General features: G+C 35.9%; 1 non-coding gene across 1 annotated transcript; it reads left to right on the top strand.

The window, feature by feature from the left end:
• Positions 1-509: 509 nt before the first annotated feature.
• On the top strand, positions 510-616 carry LOC133787640 (small nucleolar RNA R71). The gene has a single exon (XR_009872647.1). It is a non-coding gene; the product is annotated as a small nucleolar RNA R71 (small nucleolar RNA).
• The last annotated feature ends 10,246 nt before the right edge of the window (positions 617-10,862 follow it).

The following is a 10,862-nucleotide window of genomic DNA, read 5'->3' as shown; positions in this document are numbered from 1 at the left end:
GGATATGTAGGCTTGTTTTGCATTGATGCTCCGCTTAAACTAGCTCCTTGATCCCTCATGAGAAATTTGGATGCTGCCTCCACCCCGAATTATAAGAGTTTGAATATGGGTTATTACGGTTGGCATTTTGATTCCCCACATAACAAATTGAAGCGGGAATTATAGGACAACTCTCAAAAGTGTGCCCATCTCCAAAATAAACACAAGACACATTAGCAACTGGTTGTACCATTCCCCCCAAACTCATGTTCTTGAGAATGTTAGTCATTGAAGAAACTTGAACGGTCAAAGCTATCAATGCATCCACTTAAAGTATACCAGCAACTTTTTGATTTGTTAAGACTCTAGCATTGGACCATTGGTAATTGTTGCTAGCAATCCTTTCCAAAATTTCATAGGCTTCATTGTAGGACTTAGAGAGAATAGCCCCATTAGCTGAAGCATCCAACACCATGCGATTGGAAGAATTGAGCCCATTATAGAATGTTTTCATTTCTATACAATGCGGAATCCCATAGTGTGGGCACTTTCTCAATAACTCCTTAAATCTCTCCCAAGCTTCACAAAAGGATTTATCTTCCAGGTGTTGGAAAGACATGATTTCATTGCGAAACTTGGCATTTTAGGTAGGAGGAAAGTACTTCATCAAGAATTTTTCAGCCAACTCATTCCATGTAGTCACCGAGTTGGGACGAAGTGTGTTGATCCAAGCTCTAGCTTGATTCCTCAAAGAGAAATGGATCAATTACAACCTTAGGGCCTCGTCACTCACTCCTTGTAGCTTGAAAGAATCGCTCACCTCCAAAAATGAACGAAGATGAAGATGAGGATCCTCAGTAGGTAGCCCACTAAATTGACCCACTATTTGCCACATTTTGAACAGCACAGGCATTAACTCGAATTGGGTGCTTAAATTTTATGCCTAAAAATGCCCGGATGGCTCTCTCTCTATCATCATCCATAGCAATCACATTAGCAACATTATTAGCACCCTCAACTCCTTCAACCTCTTCAGCCAAATTAAGGCGATTTTGAGCCCGTTATTCCTTTAGTCTTCTTCTAGCTGTTTGTTCAATCTCAGGGTAAATAGGAGCTAGTTCAATGTCTTATTGCTCATTCATACAGTAGATCACCTGAGAAAACACAAGAGCAAGCAAACAAGGTCACCTTAGCAAAGAAAAATAAATTGCAAGTACTTGATATTACAAAAATTTATAATTCCAATCCCCGACAACGGTGCCAAAAACTTGTTGTGATAATTTTAATTTGATTTAAATACCCAAGTGCACATAATCACACAAGTAATACAGTGATAAGTGGATCATCTCCATAGGGATTGCAAAATAGAAAAATAGGCAAAACAATTACTAAACAACTTAAAAGTATTAACAATCAAATTGGTTGTTTATAAGCTAAACGAAATATTAAAGAGATGGAAATACTGAAATTTAAAACTGAACTAAACAAAGAAATTTGAAAGAAATATGTGGATTGTAAAATGGACTTGAATTACTGATTCCCCCTATGTTAGTTATCCTGAACAGATTGCAGCAGCAATATTTTAGAAAAACTCCCAAGTTAACAAGAATTCACTAAACATTCATAAAACTTTCCCAAATTTTATGATATTAATTCTTTTACCTAATTAAACATATTCCTATGCCAAATCTAATTTAAGAATGCAAATTCAAGGTTCAATTCTCAAAAGTTACACAAAGCAAAGAACACATCCCTATGTTACTTACTAACATAACCTAACCTAGATTATGACTTGTGTCATCCAAGTTCTCTCCATTATATTTAATCTTTCAAGAATCAAACATAATTAAACAATATTGCCATTGTTGGCCAAACAACAACAAGAAATTAACAATAAGCAACTTTAATGAACAAGAGAGATTTGACTAAAATAAGGCACAAGAAATTACTACACTATAGCATAGGGTTCATCAACAATTCAAGCCACACAAAAATTAGTTCATGGCTGAGTTAAAGAGCATTAACCCAAATTCAATACAGCGCATAAATATTCAAAGCAGAAATCAAACTAGAATATATAAAATGAAGTTTAGAAATAGGAGAAAGAACAAATCCAAATGATGCTTGAGCTCCTTTATGCGTCCCCCTCCTTTTCTTGTGTGATTTCTAGTTTTTCTTCCTTTCTTTCTTGCTTTTTCATTCCCAAAAATGGTAGACTCCCTCAATATGCAGCTGATGCTTCTCTTGTACCTCTAGGTTTCCCAATTTGGCCATACAAGTACAATATTGCCCCTCCTTTTGGTGTATACGTGGGTATCCTCTTCTTTCCTTTGACATTTACTTCCAATTTTGGGCTCATGCTTTTTGTACTTGCCACCTCAGCCACTATTGCAGCTCACCCATTGAATTTCCAAGTACGCTTAGGTGTCCAAAAACTGCCTGATCAAAATGCTTCAGCAAAATCTGCTTTTTTGCTGCAAACCTGCTAATTCAACAATCAAAAATTTTCTTAGATTGTTTCACATGTTAGGTCATCCTTTGTAGAAATATATATTCATGAAACTATTGTCGTCGACCCATTAGCTATTGAAAACTAAAAAAATAACTAAACTTTACTAAGATCATAAAAACAGAAAAGTTAGTTACAAAAGCTAAAAATAAACTATCATCACCAATGATTTTTTTCACTTTTATAAGTTCAAAAGCACATGAAATAACTCTTTATTCAAGAGTTATCACATGCTTTGTTGAGGTCTGAAAAATGAATGCAAGTTCGCCACTTGCCATTCAGTTTCAGGACAAGTACCGGGTTAGCTACCCATGCCGAGTAGAAAGCATCTCGAATAAAACCAATTTTCCTTCAATCTTTCGACCTCCTCTTTCAAGGCCTTTTGCTTCTTTGGAGGGAAGTTTTTTTCGATGTTCAGTGTGCGACTTATAACATTGGGACTAATCCTGATCATGTCATAGTGCGACCACACGAATACATCCTTGTTTTCCTTCAGGAAGAAAAATTAATTGTTATCTCGCTTCCTTTGTAAGGTTCTTCCCAATTTCTACCACTTTGGTGGTTTCCTTATCATTGAGCTGAATGCCTTCAAGTTCTTCAATGGGATCGAGGTCGACCCTATCTTCTTCTATTATGAGGCCAATTTCTTCTTCAACCTTGTAGATTCCTTCTACAATTTTCTCTATAATTACCAGTCCATGTGCACTAGTTTGGCCTTTCCTGCTCATGGAGATATTGTAACATTCTCAAGCTGCTAATTGATCTTCTTTCAACGTCCCGATACCACTAGGCATTGGGAACTTTATGGCCAAATTCCTAACAAATGTGACTGCCCCTAGCCCAATCAAAGTTGATCTCCCGATTAGCACATTGTAGGCTGATGGGGTGTCCACTACTATAAACTCCAACATCTTAGTTATCGAGATTAGATAGTCTCCTAAGGTGTTTGGGAGCTTGATGGACCCTGTACTACCGATTCCCTCCCTTGAGAATCCGTATAGGTTCATTGCACAAGATTTTAGGTCTCGAATAGACAACCTCATTGTTTCCAGTGTTGCCTTATAAAGGATGTTGACTAAGCTCCCACTATTGATGAGGACTCGGTGAACCCTCTTATTTGCAAGCTGGAATGTTATGACCAGGGGGTCATTGTGAGGAAATTGTATGTGAGAAGCGTCCTCTTCGGTAAAAGTGATCGGTTCAGTTTCAACCCTCTGTTGTTCCGAAGCTCATGGTACTGGTACGTAGAGAGATCCATCTCCCGTCTTTATCTCTTGGACATACCTCTATTGAGCATTTTTGCTTGCCCCTGCAATGGGAGGTCCCCTAGTAATGGTTATTACGTCTTCTCCATCTATTGGGGGAGGTCGATTATCCTCGTGTTGCGGCTTATTGAGCGGGTTGAGCTGTAACTTCCATTTCATTAGGCAGAGCCTCAGCTTGATTCTATTTTTGGACATATTGTCCGAGGTAACTACTCAAGATCAACCCCTCGATCTCATTTCCAGCTATCTACACTCCTTAGTTATGTGACCTATGTCTCTGTGGAATATGCAGAACTTGTTCGAATCTCTCTTGTTGCATTGGTGTCACATTCCTTCAGGTCGTCTAAATGGGACTTGATTTTCATTTGCAACAAATATGTTCTCACGAGTGTCTATGAGCTCGGTATACACGGTCTATATGGAGAAATGCTTATCTTATTTTTTCTTTTTACCCCCATCCGCCTTGGGGTTATTTCTTTCATTCTTCTTTCTCTTATATGAATTGTCTCCTGAAGGTTGAACATAGATGGCATGGCCGAGGTCATAGGTGAGTTAATGTTGGATGTTGTAGTTGTTGAGGAGGAGGGAGGAGTCACCTTATGTCAGTTCGAGCTGGAATATTACCTAGAAATTCCCTTTGGGATGATATGCAAAGGAAGCCTGTGAGAACGATAACTGAGTTCACCACTCGAGCTACAACTACATAAGGTGAACTCAGTTATCGTTCTCACGGGCTTCCTTTGCATATCATCCCAAAGGTAACTTCCAGGTAATATTCCAGCTCGAACTGACATAAGGTGACTGTTGTCATCAATGTTACGAGCTTGGGTTGTTTCTATATTAAACCTCGCCAAGTAACTCTTTAACAATCCCTTTGTTGCTGCCTTATATTTTTCAAGGAGGAAGCCTCAGGCTTGATGCTTTTTGTAGCCTATAATTGTTTCTTGAATACTTTAGAGAGTTGTTACCATGATGAGATTGAGTGCCTTCAAAATTTTCCGAACCAACTTTTTGCTGGTCTAGTGAGTGTGGTTGGGAAGAGCATGCATGTAAGCTCATATCCAACATTGCTAGCCTTCATTATTGCATTGAAGGTGCTCAGGTGGCTACCTAGGTCATTTGTCCCGTTGTACGATGCCATTTGAGATATCTTGAATCCATTGGGGAAAGGCGTGCTCGAGATATGTTGAGCAAAGGGTTTGAGCTCCTCATCTGAGTCATAAGCCTTATCCTTGTTTTTCGCATCTCGAACAAGATTGAATGCTTACTCGAGTTGGTTAATTCTTTCTTGAATTAATTCCACTAGGGGGGAGCCTTTACCACCAGGAGCTGGTTATTGTTCACAAGAACTCCAGCTCCTTGTTGCAGTATAGGGTTATAGTAATTCCCGTACACACACTATAAGGGTTCCCTTTGAGAAATTAAGTGTGCCCTTAGGTCCGGGTTTGGCCAATTGGATTGCCCCTAGTTCTGATTCAGATGATCACGAAGATCACAATGATCATTCAGATAGTTCTCATAATATCCAAGCTCGGTGTTATAAATACTCACCGACCTACTATAATCCTGGCTTCCCTCAAGGGAGCAAATAGTCCTCTGGGGCTGCTACTGCTGTCGCGGGGCATATCTTCGAGGTGGATTATTCATGTGCACCCTAACTTCAGTCACACGTGACCTCAATACATAACATCTCGATCATTGTGGTGGACTAGCCTGTCTATGTCTTTGATGTGCCCCTAGTGGGACCTTAACGTCACCTCTTTGCTCGAGTTGACCCTGATGGCTTCTATCTAGACTTCCACTCCTAGCACTTCGGGCAGGCCTCTAAGGCGCCCTTTGCCCAGCTTGGTTTCCACTAGGATCTCATGGGGTACATCTCAAGCTAGAGATGGATATCTAATGGGTGATGAAGGATGCCTAATTGGAGATGAAGGTGGTCTCTTATTGTTCGCAGTTGGCCTCGCTGGCTCTGGGTTATGATTCCAGGCTGTTTGCTGGGCAGCTCGGTTGTTCCCAATGGAGATCAAAAGCTCTCTTGGCTAGTTGGTTTGCGAGGTGTTTCAAGATGATACCCCATAATGGTTGATTACAGTACTCATTCCATCCATTGTTGCTTGTCCTTGATGGGCTACTCTTTGCTCAGTCGCCCTTGCTGCGGTGCTACCTCTATAGCATCTCAAAATTTTACTTAGCTAGATAATAGTAGTAGTAGCTTGTAGTGTGTTAGTTTTTGTGGTTAATTGTTCAAGTTGAGATTTAGTTGGAAACTCGTAGAAATAGTTATGGATTTTATAAGTTTAACCTATAGTTTAGAAATATTAATTTAAAAATAAGGTTTGATTAATATAGCTGGTCTTAGAATTATTATTTATTATAACCTAAAGTTTAGATAGAATAATTAAGAGCGTGACACTTGTCACGTGTATGTTTATTAAGGATTTAAGGATTTAGATGAATAAATTAATAAAAGATAGATCTAGAAGCTCTAGAACCTTCCAGCAGCTGTTAGGATCACGTTTTATTCAGTCAAAGCTATTTTAACAAACTTCAAATAAGCTAAAAGTGTGCAAAAACGTGTTTAAAATATCAGCGTATGCCGAAATATCATAGCTATAGGGGTCGATATGTCGCCTAAGGTTGATACGAAGAACACGTCAACTTTGCATGAATGAAACCATGGAGGCTCGGGAATATGGGGGAGGCGATATATTGCCTATAGGGGGAAATATATCGGCTCCACACACATATTTTGAAAATCCATGGAATCCGAGCTTAAACAGCCCTTAACAACTTGGACTTGCTCTTGAACGTTTTTGACCGAATTCTGGGCATCTATTGAACGAAAATTCATATTTCATTCAATTAATATTCATTTATTTATTCTTTTTAAATGGGGTTCGTTTCACTTCTTGAAATCCATAAATAGGAACTAGTACTCAGCCATTTCATTCATTATTCAAGCATCTTTTAGAGCCTTCAAGCTGCTAAGATTATTCTAGAGAGAAAACACTAGGGTTATGGGATTTAAAAGCTTTGTATTATAAGCTTTTATAAACACTTGGGAAGTAAGATAAAATGATATTCGGTATTGAGGTGTAGATCAAAGTTCTAGTCTATCCAAGGTATTCTTATCCTCAGGTTCAGTTTATTATAGTTCTTTTATTTTCTTTCAGATCCTAACTTGTTACTATGGCTTTTGGTTATGTGTTTAAGTTTCTTGAAACTTAAGGTTTTCGGTAAGTTTCTATCTTGATGGTTTATATCTCCTTTTCATCTCCATTTCTTTAGAAACTTATGATTCTTATTGTTTGGTTTTAGGAGTTTTCCAATCCCATTCTTGTCTCCAATATGCCAGTTTTTGTAAGGAAAATAGGTTAGATTGTATGTATTTTGATTTGTTTATATGCTATGCTATGTTATGTTTATGTATATGTTTTATGTTGTAGTCACTTGGGAAATATAGTTGCTTAGATAGAAATTAAATCCCAAGATTTTTATCATTATCGTAGATTAGAGTTATGATTAAACCTACCTCGAATAGCAGACAGAGGACCTAGATGGTTTATCATATACTATTTTGTGATCTAACCTACCTCAATTAGTAGACAAAGGACCTAGATGGTTTTATCACATACTATAGTCATGAGTTAATGGCCATTAATATTGTAGTCCTAAGTTTTTATGATTTACATTTTTATGTCATATGTTTTATAGTATATGTTATTAGTCTTATGATTTATAGTATGTTTTGGTAGATTTTTCTTGTTGGGCATTAGGCTCATTCCTTTTTATTTTAGATGGTGTAGGAAAATGAGCTTGGAAGGTGGGACAAATTCATGGAAGCTTTGGCAAGAGTATTGGGGATGGACTGAATGGATGGACTATTGGAAGATCGAGGATGAAGTTTATATTTTAGAGTCTTTTCATTTATGTAATTATGTTTTCTGCATTTAGTATTTTAATAATTAACTAATGGCTTATGTTTTCTTTATGTTTTTTTTATGTTTTATGTAATAACAATGGGATCCCGTATTTTGGATTCTTGATAATAAAGTTTTATTATTCTATGCATGTATTCCAAAATAGTAGTTATGTCTTAGTAGTTTTAATGGTCTGAGGTCTTAGAATTAGTCAGGGCATTACAACCACGAGGACGTCCCCTAGTCTGTCATGGGGGCGCCTACAATTCTGTGGCCCTCCTCATCATTTCTTCGTTCAGTCACGGAACTTCAGACAGACTTTCTCGCTTCCTCTGATTTTCCAACTCAGCCATTTGCACATATCTCTCATGATTAAAGTAATCCTCGTTAGGTGGCCTAAACCCCTAACCAGGTTCTAGCGGGGTCGATGACCCACTTCCTTAAGCTGGATTTTCCTCATTCAACAGCTGTTTGCTAGGCCGTCGGGGAGGTTCTTACATATGAGGAGTGTTCTCCTCGAGGATTCTGGGTAAGGGTGGACCATTTCAAGACCCAGAGATGTTGCAAGTGGGTACAGCCATCGTTTTCTCAACGAGAATGCTTAATGCTCTCAATGAAAGCTCCAAACTATTGACAAAATTTTTTGTCAACTAAAAGCAAGAGCAATCAAGCAAGTATGATTCAGAAAAGGAAATAATAACAGAGATTTTTACGTGGTTTAGCAATTAAAATCTGCCTACGTCCACGAGTCACTTTTATTGAAATCTGTGTGAAAGCTTCAAGGAAGAGCAGTTTCACAGAATGTTTCTCAGTACAAAATTGCCTCTCTTTACAAATGAGTATTCCCAGACTATTTATAGGCTTGGTTACAAGAATCTTCCCTTAATCTTAGAGATATTGTGTTACCCATATCAAGTTTTAATTGGGAAAAGAAATCCTATTAATTTAAATACAATCAATCATATTTATTGTACATAAATATCCATAAACAATAGGATTGAATACACTAATTGAAATAAATCCTTGATTATAAGGATTTCCTAATAACATCTCTATGTATTAATTTAATACGTCTTCGAGCTTGAATGCTTCTCCAACGCTTTTCGAGATCACATGTGGCTTCGAGCTCTTCATTCTAGTTGTTGCTACCTCCTTGCTTGATTGATCTTTCGAACTCGTCTTCTGGAGGAGACTCTTGTTGCCTTCGAGCTTGCAACTCATGCTCGAGTGCAAATGACAAAGCTCCCGTACTTTGCTTATACTTGCACAAGTATAACATTAATACTCATTAAATATGAGCTCACACCTTACGAGCTTACATTTCAAGACTATTTATTTATTCTCGAAATTTGGGTGTATCAAATCTAATTGATTATATCTTAATTCAATTTCAATTTTTATTTATACATTTATAAACTTTAATGGGAAGCTTAGGAAATGTATCTTTCTTTATAGAGTAACTAATATTTTAGGTAACTATTATTTATTTTGCTTATTTTTTCATTCTTATGAAAACTTTGGCCTTAGACTAATTCACAAATGTATCTGCCTTCTTTGCCATTTTAAATGTTGAAGTTACAAGTTTTTTGGGTGTTTGATATTCAAAAGTTGAGTATGCTTATTAAGAAATCTACTTTTGTCATGTTTTATTTTCCAAGTTTCTGAAGCTATCCTTATGAATTTTTAAATGTTTAAGTTATAAGTTTGTTGGGTCATTGATTTTCAAAAGCTGAGTATGCTTATTCTGAAATCAGCCTTTCTCCTATTTTACATTCCAAGTTTCTCAAGCTGTCCTTATAAATTTTAAATGTTGAAGTTAATAAGTTTTTCTGGTCATTGATGTTCAAAATCAGAGTATGCTTATTCTTAAATCTGCCTTTGTCCTATTTTATTTTCTAAGTTTCTGAAGTTGTCCTTATAAATTTTTAAACTTTGGCATATGACTTTAGTTCTATTTTTTGTTGTATGCTTGTCTTTTTTCTCTTTTATGTAGTCTTTTTTTTCATTTCTTGTCTCACTTGTCTTTGTTGCCATTTTAAATTAATCTACCTGTCTTGTTTTATATATATTTTTTTTGCCTCTGCCCTATATTAGATTTTTTTTGGCCTATGATGTTCAAAATATGAATATGCTTTTTATGTTGGTAATTATGTAATTCCTTGTCTTCATATTTATATATATATGGTGGTATATTAAGTCATATAAATGCTCATACTAAGTCATACTATATATATAAATTTTTGAAATCCTTGTGATGATTAAAGTGGGAATATTTTATTTGTATTATTGAAACTATGATGTAATATTGAATTAATTTTGAAGAATGATAGGTATAAATATTATGTATATAAATTTTTTATATTATGTTAAGTTTATTATTAGATATTTTGTTAATTTTATCCTTAGTTGTAAATGGGTACATGTTTTACTAAACATGTTCCAAGTTTACTTATCAACTAATATACATATTAACAAATATTTTCAAAAGACAATAAAAATACTTGGGAAAAAAGTATTTGGAAAGATTAAAATGTTTGATAGGTACGGATAATCTTTTCAAAAATATTATTTATGTTTTTCCTTGTTTCACTAGACTAAATGTCCTAATATTTTTCTCTATTAACAAAGTGGCATTTATGAAAAAAAAATCAAATAAAGCCCTAATGCTTTATAATTTTTAAGTTCATTGTCAATGTTCAACTCAGAATTGGTTAGTTGGTTCTAAATTGTTACTGTAACTTGTAATATTTTTTTTTACAAAAGATGACTTCAAAAAGTGGTTTTAGTAAGCCCTAATGCGCATGAAACATTATGATGACAAAAAGAGAGTGTGGACTGGACCAGATTTACCAGAAATATATGTAAGTAATTTAATTTTTAATTTTATAACTTATTATAATTATCATTCCTAATTATAAAAAATGTATATAGAATAAAATGATGGCTTTAAGGGCATAACACACTCCAAAAGAAATGCATGATAAAGACATTATACATCGTATTCTTGGACATTCATCTGTACACTTGAAAGGTTGGGGTGAATCTTTTCCAAGTACATTTATTACTTTCCAGCACAATACAACTGAGTCAAATAAGCCAACATATGACGAGCTAGCCCAACGCTTTGATGAAGCAAACATTCGGCGTGATTCTACAAATGATCAACTCAGTATTGTTGTGGAAATACTA

The sequence above is a fragment of the Humulus lupulus genome, chromosome 6 (genome assembly GCF_963169125.1).
Source record: "Humulus lupulus chromosome 6, drHumLupu1.1, whole genome shotgun sequence".
Taxonomy (NCBI): domain Eukaryota; kingdom Viridiplantae; phylum Streptophyta; class Magnoliopsida; order Rosales; family Cannabaceae; genus Humulus; species Humulus lupulus.
The sequence above is the reverse complement of the archived record's forward strand: the minus strand, read 5'-3'. Positions and strand labels throughout refer to the sequence as shown.